The sequence below is a fragment of the Bufo bufo genome, chromosome 4 (genome assembly GCF_905171765.1).
Source record: "Bufo bufo chromosome 4, aBufBuf1.1, whole genome shotgun sequence".
Classification (NCBI taxonomy): Eukaryota; Metazoa; Chordata; class Amphibia; order Anura; family Bufonidae; genus Bufo; species Bufo bufo.
In genome coordinates this window covers 108,541,217-108,554,407 of record NC_053392.1, presented here as the reverse complement: position 1 = coordinate 108,554,407, position 13,191 = coordinate 108,541,217, and positions in this window count along the sequence as shown.

The following is a 13,191-nucleotide window of genomic DNA, read 5'->3' as shown; positions in this document are numbered from 1 at the left end:
CCCCAGTAAGCAAAAAGCCGTATTTGTGGCCTAAATGTGACACTCACTTATGCACGTCTAATTCCAGATGTGCACTATATGAAACAGATGTTTTTGTTTTTTCACCCCAGTAAGCAAAAAGCTGTATTTCTGGCCTAAATGTGACACTCACTTATGCACATCTAATCCTAGATGTGCACTATATGAAACAGATGTTTTTTTTTTCACCCAGTAATCAAAAAGCTGTATTTCTGGCCTAAATGTGACACTCACTTATGCACGTCTAATCCTAGATGTGCACTATATGAAACAGATGTTTTTTTTTTCACCCCAGTAAGCAAAAAGCTGTATTTCTGGCCTAAATGTGACACTCACTTATGCACGTCTAATCCTAGATGTGCACTATAGGAAACAGATGGTTTTTTTTCACCCCAGTAAGCAAAAAGCTGTATTTCTGGCCTAAATGTGACACTCACTTATGCACATCTAATCCTAGATGTGCACTATATGAAAAAAAGGTTTTTTTTAACCCCAGTGTCTCAAAGCTGTATTTCTGGATTTGCAGACATGCAGATATCCTGTGCTGGTGCACTATCATTGCATAAAATGGCTGCCGATTATGTATTGATATTGACTAACTGAAGGAAAAAAAGTTGGTTTTCAGTAGTATTTTCCAGGCTTAAAACAATTGTGCACAGCACCCACAAAACACTTTTCCTGTAGATCGCTGAGTACATAAACCAGTTCTTCATAAGATTTCTCCCTGATCTCTCCCTCACAGCAGCTGCAGCCTATCCCTACACTAATCCGAGCAGAGTGATGGGCGGCGCTACGTGACTCCAGCTTAAATAGAGGCTTGGTCACATGCTGCAGTTGGCCAATCACAGCCATGCCAATAGTAGGCATGGCTGTGATGGCCTTTTGGGGCTAGTAGTATGACGCTTGTTGATTGGCTGCTGTGCAGCCTTTCAAAAAGCGCCGAACACCTAACCCGAACTTTTACGTAAATGCTCGGTTTCGGGTGCCGAAAAACCTAAAGTTCAGTACGAACCTGAACTTTACAGTTCGGGTTCACTTAACTCTAATTATTAGTATATTAAGGACAATATTTATTACATGGAGGACCATACCTGTATATGGGATCATTTAGTCTGTAGGAAATATAAACAAGAGAAACTATTATAAAATCACTGTATATATAACTCAAAGTCACGATTCAGCCCCATTGGGGATAGTGTCCTTAGTTCGTGTATCCAATAGGATTCACTTTTTTGGAGCAAAAGTTTCCGATTACCCCCTCGACGCGGCATAGAAATATGTTCGATTATTTGAAATCGAAGTTGGCTGATACGATGACCAGCTTGAATAAAGTGATGAGGTATAGGGAATTCGGACTTGTTACAGCGTATGTCAGATTTGTGCTTACAGATGCGGTCTCGCACTCACTGGGAAGTCTCCCCAATGTATGCGAGACCGCACGGGCATTTAATAAGGTAAATTACGAATGATGTAGCACATGTAAAAAAGCCTTTTATATTGTATATTTTAACAGTATGTGGATGTGAAAATGTGCTCCCTTTCATAACATGAGTACATTGTGCACAGCTCAAACAAGGAAAAGTGCCCATTTCGGGCTAGAGAATACCATTTGCTTTAGCAGAGTTTTTTCAGGGCCAATGTCTGCATTTACAAGAGTGTCACGTAAGTTTCTGGGGAGCTTATTACACATCCTAACTGGATTTTTAAACTCCCGTATTTCTGGATAAAATCTGCCCAGGAGAGGCCAGTGTGTTTGTATAATACGCAGAATTTTCGGCACAAATGGATGATACGTCACCACTAGTGGAAGTCGGGGCGGGGGTTGTTGTGATTGCGAAAACTTCGATTTTAGTTTGTCCTGTGTTGTTAAATAGATCTCTTTATGTAAGAGGTCCCGTAGATAAACACGTGCCTCAAATTTGTCTGACATTTCTACTAATCGTTGTTTTTTGAGTGTAGGGTCACTCACATGTCTTGACACTCTAGCAAATTGTGACCGAGGTAAAGATGTTTTCGTATTTTTTGGATGACAACTAGAGTACAGTAAAAATGTGTTCCTATCCGTAGGTTTTGTATAAATATCTATCTTGAGTAGACCATTAGAATCCTTGGATATGGAAGTATCCAGAAAATTAATGGTAGCCTCATCAACATGAGCAGTAAACTGCAAGTCCTCCATCACATCATTAAGGTATGTATAAAATATATTGAAAGAATCCCTGTTTCCTGTCCAAATACAAAAAATATCATTGATAAATCTACGCCATATTAGCGCATGAGATTGAAATAATGTATGGGAATATACATGGTCATCTTCAAACTGTGCCATAAAGAGATTGGCATATGGGATTGGCATATGGGGGGGCCACATTTCCCCCCATTGCTATACCTTTTTCCTGAATATAGTAATGATCCCCAAACATAAAGAAGTTTTTTTGTAAGACAAATTGTAGTAATCTAATAGATTGAGGCCTGTTGAGTATTCGAAAGAGTAGAAGTTTGAAGAAATGTACATACAGCCTGTACACTCCCATCATGTGAGATGGAGGTGTACAGTCTGTTCACATCTAGAGTGACCAAAAGCGCGTTGGAAGGAATAGCACCCAAGGAAGAGACGGTTTCAAGGAAGTGTGATGTGTCTAACAAGTAAGATTTTGTTTGACGTACTAGTGGCGTAAGTATTTTTTCCAAATAAATGGAAAGTGGTGCTAAAAGTGAATCTGTTGATGCCACTATCAGGTGTCCTGGTGGTTGTTGGAGATTTTTATGTATTTTTGGCAATGTATATAGAATGGGCATGATGGGATGATCATTATGTAGATATTTGTAAGTCGCTTTGTCAATTGTACCAACAGTTAAATGATGATAAAGAAATAATTCTATCTCTTTTTGTATACTTATGGTAGGATTAATATAAGTAAGTTTATATGTGTCAGTGTCCACTAGTTGTCTCTTAATTTCTTGTCTATAGTAGGATGTATCCATTACTACTATGGCCCCTCCCTTATCAGCACATTTGATTGTAATTGTCTTATCACGCCTAAGTGACTGCGAGAAATTCAACATATTGGGGATTTGAGCGAGACGGGTACCGGCCCCTCTTAAAGTAATCAATACTCGTCTGGATCTCCTTGTCAACTAAATTGATAAAAGCCTCAACTGCGTGAGATGACTTAGGGGGCATGAAACTACTTTTATTTCTAAGACCTAGATGAGCTATGGACAGGACATTAGTAGTATGTGATAGATCAGACTTATTAGCACAATCGACATTCATAAAGTGTGTTTTTAAACGTAAAGATCTATAGAACCTATTAAGGTCCTGCATAAATGAGAAATGTTGAAAAGAGTCTCTTGGACAAAAGGAGAGTCCTTTAGATAAAACACTATGTTCTGCTGGTGATAAAGTCCTTGATGAAATATTAATAACTAGACCTGTACCTGGGATCTGGTCTGAATTGTGGAGAGTTCCGTTATAGCGGGAGCCTCGTCCCCTGCGTATCAGTGGGGTCGTGGTCTGGTCCTGTTGCCCCGATGGGGAAAAAAACATTGTGGTCTTCAACGTGAGGACCTGTCGCTCCCAGAGGAAGAAGATACATAGTCCCCAAACGATTGATAGCCATGTGAATTGGTTTCTTGCCATTGCCATTGTGTACTATCCCAGAGTCAATATATATAGCTTGTACTCTCAGCTATAAATATTGTATATATTCTTTGTATTTGTTTTTCCTTTTATTTTATTTTACTTTTTCTACTTTACTTTGTAATTGATAATGTGTCTATACACTTATTTGTTGTAATTAAAATCAACAGGCCGTGAACAAGGTCCGGGAGGACGAAAACGTTGGCCTAATCTAATTGATAACCATTGGTGGCATCCAAATAAATTTTCAAGTTTCATTTTGCAAAAAAAATTGAGTGCCGTCAATTGATTTACATTATCATTTGGATATTCTCCATCACAGAGCACCGAGTGAATACATGACCAAGTAGAGTGCCAGCCATCTATTTTTTTTAGACAGACAGAAACTCATTTTTTTATATATATATATATATCAAACAAATGATGAGGCAGCACTTCCAGTATAGAGTGAACGGGTGAGGACCCCAAACTTTATTCAAGCGACGTTTCGGCCTGCTCAATGAGGCCTTTCTCAGCTTGAGAAAGGCCTCATTTAACAGGCCGAAACGTCGCTTGAATAAAGTTTGGGGTCCTCACCCGTTCACTCTATACTGGAAGTGCTGCCTCATCATTTGTTTGATATATTTCGTGGAGGAAGAGCCGACCTCTGTGGGGACTTTGCACCCGATACATCACATCTGACTGTGCTGCTGCACTATTTGTGTTTTTATATATATATATACACTCACCTAAAGAATTATTAGGAACACCATACTAATACGGTGTTCGACCCCCTTTTGTCTTCAGAACTGCCTTAATTCTACGTGTCATTGATTCAACAAAGAAATTTCCTGGTGGATGTTCAGAAATGGGGATATACAGTATGGGAACCTATCTAAGTTAAAGGCATGCCTCCCTTACAACTAATTACCGCATGACCACGGCTCAGACCACATGGGTCAAGGACAAAAACCGAGGGTGCATGAAGTAAGGATGAAACATACCGATATAGCGGGGGCTGCTGGCAGGGTCGAAGCGCTCCTCAACGCGCGTTTCGCGTAATTTGCTTCCTCAGGAGGAGTTGTCACTTTGAAAGTCACTGTTAAAGGTGCGGGCACTGTGAAAGTCACTGTTAAAGGGGTAGTCACTGTGAAAGTCACTGTTAAAGGGACGGTCAATGTGAAAGTCACTGTTAAAGGGGAGGTCACTGTGAAAGTCACTGTTAAAGGGGCGGTCAATGTGAATGTCACTGTGAAAGGGGCTATCACTGTGAAAGTCACTGTTAAAGGGGCGGCCACTGTTAAAGGGGTGGTCACTGTGAAAGTCACTGTTAAAGGTGTGGGCACTGTGAAAGTCACTGTTAAAGGGGTGGTCACTGTTAAAGTCACTGTTAAAGGGGCAGGCACTGTGATGGTCACTGTTAAAGGGGCGGTCACTATGAAGGTCACTGTTAAAGGGGTGGTCAATGCTAAAGGGGCAGGCAGTGTTAAAGGAGCGGGCACTGTGGAGGTCATTGTTAACAGGGCGGACACTGTGGAGGTTATTGTTAAAGAGGCGGGTACTTTAGAGGTCACTTTTATGGGGGAAACTGTCGTTATCTTTTTACGACACACGGAAACATAAAATGAAATAGACAAAATATACTCGTGCGAAGCCGCGTCCTTCTGCTAGTATATTATATATTCTAAATATATAATAATACTAGCAGAAGGACCCGCTTTGCATGGGTATATTTGATCTATTTCATTTTTTGTTTCTGTGTGTCATAAAAAGATATAACAGTGACCTCAACAGTACCTGCCCCTTTAACAATAACCTCCGCAGTGCTCGCTCCTTTAACATTGACCTCCACAGTGCCTTCCCCTTTAACAATGAACTTCACAGTGCCCGCCACTTTAATAGTGCATGCCCCTTTAACAGTGACCTTCACAGTGCCTGCCCATTCCACAGTGACTTCCACAGTACCCACCCCTTTAACAGAGACCTCCACAGTACCCGCCCCTTTAAAATGACTTTCACAGTGACCTCCTCTTTAACAGTGACTTTCACAGTGACCGCCCCTTTAACAGTGATTTTTACAGTGACAGCCCCTTTAACAGTGACTTTAACAGTATCTGCCCATTTAACAGTGACTTTCACAGTGACTGCTTCTTTAACAGTAACTTTCACAGTGGTCGCCCTTTAACAGTAACTTTCACAGTAGCTGCACCTTTAACAGTGACTGCCCCTTTAACAGAGAATTTCACAGTGACTGCCCCTTTAACAATGACTTTGACAGTGACCACCCCTTTAAAAGTGACTTTCATAGTGACCGCCCCTTTAACAGTGACTTTCACAATTACTGCCCCTTTAACAGTGACTTTCAGTGACTGCCCCTTTAACAGTGACTTTCACAGTGACCGCCCCTTTAACAGTGACTGCTCCTTTAACAGTGACTTTCACAGTGGCCCCCCCTTTAACAGTGACTTTCAAAGTGACAGCCCCTTTAACAGTGACTTTCACAGTGACCGCCCCTTTAACTGTGACTTTCACAGTGACCGCCCCTTTAACAGGGACAGTGCCCGCCAATTTAATAACAGTAACCTCCATTTTGCCCGCCCCTTTAATACCCGTGACCTCCACTGTGCCCTTACCTTTAAAAACATTGACCTTCACTGTGCCCGCCCCTTTAAAAACATTGACCTTTACAGTACCAGCCTCTTTAAGCAGTAAAGAAAAATGGCTAGGTTGTTAAGGAAACCTGGAGTGAAACTGTGTTTATGGCAGTTGGGATTTGAAGAGAAAGACTTGCAGGCTTGTATTTGGGGGGGACTCATTTTTTGGGAATATCTCAGGAACGGTACGTCCTAGAGAGCTGAGAGATGTAGATATATTGTAGATATATTGCGGCTAAAATCTTATATATATGTTGAAATTAAATTTAGCCTCTATTTCTGAAAAGTTTCTGCCGGGATTTGAACTCGCAACCTTCTACATTAGAGCCAAGAACTTTGACCACTACGCTATACAGCTACATATCAACTTGCTGTGAAATATGAAATGATATTTCTGCTGTATAGGAATACTTACTACATGAGGTTTTTCTGATGCAGTTTATCAATCAGCTTTATAGCAGAGTGGTTAAAGTCCTTTCCTCTAATGTTTTAGGTTGGAGTTCAAATCCCAGCAGAAACCTTTCAGAAATAGAGGCTAAATTGTATTTAAATACACTCAAGCATCGCACACGAGATGTTCGGCTGAGCATCATGATGCTCGAGCCGAATTGACGTTCGGCCGAGCATGCTCGCTCAACACTATTTGTGTATGAAATGAAGCTGATTTATTTTAGTAAGGGTACTTTCACACTAGCGTTTTTGTTTTCCAGTATTGATTTCCGTCCTAGGGGCTCAATACCGGAAAAAAAACTGATAAGTTTTATCCTAATGCATTCTGAATGGATGCATCAGTTCAGTCCCTTTTACATTTTTTGGACAGAGAAAATCCTGCAGCATGCTGCAGTTTTATCTCCGGCCAAAAATACTGAACACTTGCCGGATCCGGCATTAATTTACATTGAAGTGTATTAGTGCCAGCATTAAGTGCTCCGGCAAAACTGATACGGCTTTTCGGTCTGCGCATGCGCAGATCTTTAAAAATGCTAAATAAAATTAATACCGGATCCATTTTCCTGATGAGACTGGAGAGACGGATCCGGTATTGCAATGCATTTGTCAGACGGATCTGCATCCGGATACATCTGACAAATGCCATCAGTTTGCGTCAGGATTGCCGGATCCAGCAGGCAGTACCGGCAACGGAACTGCCTGACAGAATACTCTGCCGCAAGTGTGAAAGTACCCTAATTGTTCTTGCACATTTTTATATGATATAAAATGAACCACTCTTTTGGCACAGTTTTAGCAGCAGGATTAAGAGAACGCACTTTTTTTTTTTTATTGGTAAATATGGTTCGTTTCATGCCCATGATTTCTCCTGAAAACATTTAAATCATGTTTTCATGTTTAACATAAATAAAAAAAATATATATACATACACTTGCATACTTGATTCGGCTGAGTGTGCATGAGTTTACAATAGGGAGAGGGGAGTAAGCTACTGCCGGACAACTCTGACATTTATCTTTCATGAGAACAAAAGATCAGATATGTTGAAATTTAACACGCACAATCTTTCCTTCCCCCAAAATTATCTGAAAGGGAAGAGTTGGCTTACCCTCATATGTAAGATAGTCAAACTGTCCTGCCAAAATCAGTGAGTTTGAATGGGTTAGCTCTTACGTGTATGGCTACATTTACAATGAAAGGTATGATCTATAAAGAGAACACAAGTTCTCAACATTGTAGGTCACAGGTACTTGTCCCCCCTCCATTTTAACGATGACTTCTGTACAAGTCACAGAGCATGCCCACCACACTTTTCCATAAAAGTCAGTGGGTCAACTCTTGTCTTCAGGCTCGTAAGGTCCATGTATCTAAAAGTATATCTCTGAATACTGTTAAAGCATTGCATGCAAGATGGCAGCTCACATACTGTAATCATGTACAGAAAACAGAATTAAAAACTCTACAATCAGAAAATCAAAACAGATTAAGAAAAATTTAATACATTTTAGTATATGGTTTTAACACTCCTCAACATTGAAAGTGCAACACCAAGAAGAAAAAGTCTTGGAATTATGGAAATCACAGGATTGATAAACAAGTTAATGACATGCAAATCATAAAAAAATGGAAACAAAATATTCAAAATATCCAGATTTATTCGAAATCGAGTACGAGCACCACACACACAGAAGTACACGCACTAGCACACCTTGGCATGCTATCAATGAGGTTATTAATGGTTGTCTGCGGAATGTTCTGCCACCTGAATGCACTTGGGCACACAAATCATGATGATCTGCTGCTGGCAGCTCCCTTTGCAATTCCTAACCAATGATATCCCAGACATACCCCATGGCATGAGCAACATCCGGACTGATGTTTTCCTATTGAAAAAAAGCTCCTGGGACACATTAGAGAAATGGCCATACCACTGGTTCCACAATCAAATCAATGTAATACTGAGCTGTTAGTGTACCTTTAATAAAGACTAGAGGGGTTTGGCTACCATACATTATGCCACTCCACACCACAAGAGCAGAACCGGAGTGATGTTCCCTTCTGAAGGCCTCTTCATGGCGTTGCCTGCAAGGTCTCCAGACCAATCTCCAACTATCATTTGAGGATAGACCTCCATTTCAGCCTCCATTATTGTCTTGCTGGCAATAAATCACATGTTGATGAGCAGGAAGCATTGTGCAATCATCCCACATGACTCAATCCAATTTTGGAAGTCTCATGTGGCTAAATAACTTTCAATCTGGCTCTCCCACATGCCACAGATTAGATGCATGAAAAGTTGAATATCTGCATATCTTTGATATGCATAACCTTATGCATTGTCATTATTGTTGTTGCAATTTCATTGTTAAAGAGTGTAGTTAAAAATATACAGTAGGTGATATATTCTCTTTAACAGTAGGATCTAAACTCCACAATATGGTTACTCACATGTAAAGCTTAATGTGATTAGACATTATGATTGTTGCTTGCTTAGGCAGGGGTTGAAAAAAGGGTTCTGTTGATAGTTTAGGTGTTTGCAAAAATTTACATGAATGGCATGAGCAGTTGTAATAACATTGAGCTACTTCTACAATGGACATAACAGGCAGGTAATTTTGATCAGCAAGGGTGCCAAGAGTTGGACCCCTGACAATTTGTTATTTGCAATGTGCCGCCCCCCGGGGCGGATAATGTCCCAGATTTATAGGACTGCCAAGTGGTGTGGTGTGGCCTTAATAGTCTCTGTGTGTGTGTGTGTCACGGTGCTCCTACCTGTATATCGTTGATCGCCAGGGCTAGGCTCAGAAGAAATAAAGGGGAGAATAGGAGAAGGTTGAGAATAAGTCGAGTCCAGACTTGGTGAAATTTCAACAGCTTTACTTGAATAAACTTGTATCCAGACAATATTCGGTCTTTCTCTTGGTTCCAGCAGGTTTTGGGGTAAACTGGCAGGCAAACTTGGATATTCAGCTTTATCTCTCTGTTGTACTAAACTTGGCTTCTGTCTAATTACTGGACTCTGTAGAAGTTCTGGTATCTGTGAAGAGGGGTGCCTTTGACTGTGGACCCCCTTGCAATACTACATCTCTTAATCTGTAAGGAGTCATGGTGCTCTCTGAACTGCTTCCCTGGAAGATTCCTGCTGCAGGATGGGGAACCTTCCTTTTACTGCTCCATCTTTACTCCTCTGCTTCCAACACTAGACTAGCACTAAGAATGACTAAACGCACAATGTAACCCTTACCTTGGTAGGAAGCAGTACTAGCCCGCTTCTGCCCAAAAGGGGGAGAATGGAATGGTAAGTTCCATTCTATCTAGAGGTCTTTATGCCATATCTGCTGCCACAATCTGGTGAACCAGGGACATTACATGAACATAACAGTTTCCTAGCAATATTGTGAATGTACAGTATAGGAGGACCTGGAATAAATACATAAATTACATTAGTGGTTAGCCATTAGAGACAGTAGCAGAGTGTGGGGTTGGTAGGTCCAATCTGGTGTACTAAATACCCTTGTACTTAAAACCAAGCCACCCTCAGCTTGTGCTTAGGGTATGCTCCAGAGTTCCCTTTGAATTAAAGTGCTGCTTTAGACTACTTTCTATTATGATCCACAAACTGAAATAGCAATGGCTACCTACATTTTTCTGCCATTTTGAGTAGGATGTCTTCTTTTCTCTTTCCAGAGAACCAGACAACTGCACCAAGTGATCATTTACTCCACGACATGGCCAAAGATGTATATGGAGCGTGGGGGTGTCATGTACTGTAATCCTTCCACGATACAATGATGGCAGGCAAATAGAAGGGTGGCTTCATCCTATAATCCCTTCCCAGCACCAAGGTCTAATCATGCTTTACACTTCATCACCTAGATGACAAAAAATAGTAGCTTTCCATATTTTCCCTAAGGCAGTGCACAGTGCCTTAGGGCACCTAGAAATAGGAGGAGGAACCAGCCCACCTTCCGTAGCACCCATAAGGGCCGAGCCCTTCACACATCATTGGCAGCGGGGTTACTCTTTAAGATGTTGGGACTATTTGTGACTCTACCACTTGGTCCTCCATAAGTAGCAACAACACATGATCCCAAAGACACAGGACATACTGGCTCCTTCCTCTCCCAAAGCTGTGAAGAGAACAGGTTAAGGGCATATGAAAATCATACAATATAATACCTAGCCTTTGTGAAATAACAAAAGGCAAAGTGGGACCATTAGTACTTTTGAGTCCTCAGAGGCAGTCCATATGAGTAAAGAAGCAAGGGTCGTTAACTATATAGCTAACAGTGCATTATTTTTACCCAAAAGTCCATTGAAAAGTGCATAAGAATCACATTGTTGTACCCGTAAAAAGAGTCCATACAATGGGCTAAAGTGCTTGAACGTTGCAAAACAATAAAACGTTAGTGCAAAAAAAATAAAAAATAGTACTAACATATGGACAGGGGCGTAGCTATAGGGGGTGCAGAGGTAGCAGTCGCTACTGGGCCCAGGAGCCTGAGGGGGCCCAAAGACCCTTGTGCCACATAAGAAGATACCAGTATTATAGAAAGTGCATGGGGTTAGGTCAAGAATTTGGCATGGGGGGGTTGGGTTGGGGTCTACTGTTTAAATTTTTTGCAGCAGGCAGCATGAAGGCTATGTGCTTCCCTAGCCACAAAACACTGAGCGAAGGGGGGGCCCAAGCTGAATCCTTGGACCAGGGCCCATGAGCCTTTAGCTACGCCCCTGCATATGGAAGGCTCCCAACCTGTGGAAGGTGGATGGAAGGTGCTAGCAAAACACAGAGTGGGGGAGGGCTCCCACTACGAGGTAGTACAGATTTACACATCACAGCAATGTCATGCACAAATGGGAAACAGTTATTTGCTGGGGCGGAGTCCTTACAAAACATGACCCTCTGAGTGAGGAACAAAATTGGGCAACAGAACTAGCAAACAGGCCAACAAGTTCTCACCCTTCAGACTCAGTCCATGCAGTTGCTCCGATTGACCATGATTTTTTCTGATGGCAGATCAGGAACCTCTTAGAGGAGGAACCTGAAGTCCCCCTCACTGCTCGAACTACTGAAGCTTATGAGGGGTCTCTTCTGCCACGGTGAAGCTACATGTGGACGTTTTCACCTGGGACCCTAGGTGGGTGGTGGAGGTAGGCCTGGGATCAAGACCTCCGAGTTCAGGCAAGTCAGGGTTACAGACATGCCGGGTGGGGAAGTAGAAGCTCCGGTCACCCCCACCGGTACAGTGGATACTCACAGTCCACCAGGTGCCCACTTCTCCAGGGCAGCCTGGATATCGGCAAGGACCTCCTGAATTTCGGGCTCATTGTCCCATATCATTTTTCCCCAGTTGGGTTGTGGCTGAAGCGCCATCTTGTTTAGCTCACTGTGGCTGGAAATGGCTGGTAATGGGGGAGGATCCTGGTGGGCAGAGTCTTTACTTCCCGCATTGGTTGGGTCAAAACAACATATGCCAGACATGGCCAAGATGGCCGATTAACCCATATTGAGCCGGCACGCACCCTCTGGCGGAGTTTCACTGGAGATAACAGCAATAAAATATTTTTTATCAGGGGGTCTGCAAGTATTATAGGCATTCAATAGGGGCAAATCACAAAAGTAACATCCTGTAATATTCTCTGTGTGTGTCACAGTGCTCCTACTGTCACAGGTTAAGTGGAAGGGAAAACACCAAATACACACCACAACAAATAGACAACAATCTAGGCCTCAAAAGCTAAGGAAGGGGGATAGTGACCTTCTAGTAATCCCTAGGCCTTTCCCTAACTCCTGCCAGTATGAGCAGATCCTGATGGTGGAAATACTCATACGCCGGATACCTAAAGCCCTGCTAAAACTGACGAGCCCTAGGATAGGTAGCAGGGGATGAGACAGCTGGTTCCCTCCAGAATGAAGAAACCTGCGTCTCCCTGAGGCCTGGGAACAATACACACCAGATAATAAGAAACAGCAAAGGCAACAAGTACTTAGCTTAGAGATGTATGGAGAACCAGGAGATCCAAAACAGCACTAGCAACTCCAAGCAGAAACTATAAACCGCATGATCAGCAGTGTAAGGCGGATCTAAATAGAGCCTCATCACTGATAACGAGCGGCACCTGAGGAGAGGGGAGATCCTGCCAAACAACAACAAACAAAGAGAAAAACAGAGAGACCTGTCAGATAGCCTCATGTGCAGCAAGTCTATCCAATCTTTTGACCTCTCTCAGAGGAGGGACCGTGACACCTACCTGGATACCATCGATCCCCAGAGCTAGGCTCTAAAGAAATAAAGGGGGGATTTGGAGAAGGGTGAGAATAAGTCGAGTCCAGACTTGGTGAAATTTCAACAGCTTTACTTGAATAAACTTGCATCCAGACAATATTCGGTCTTTCTCTTAGTTCCAGCAGGTTTTGGGGTAAACTGGCAGGTTAACTTGCATATT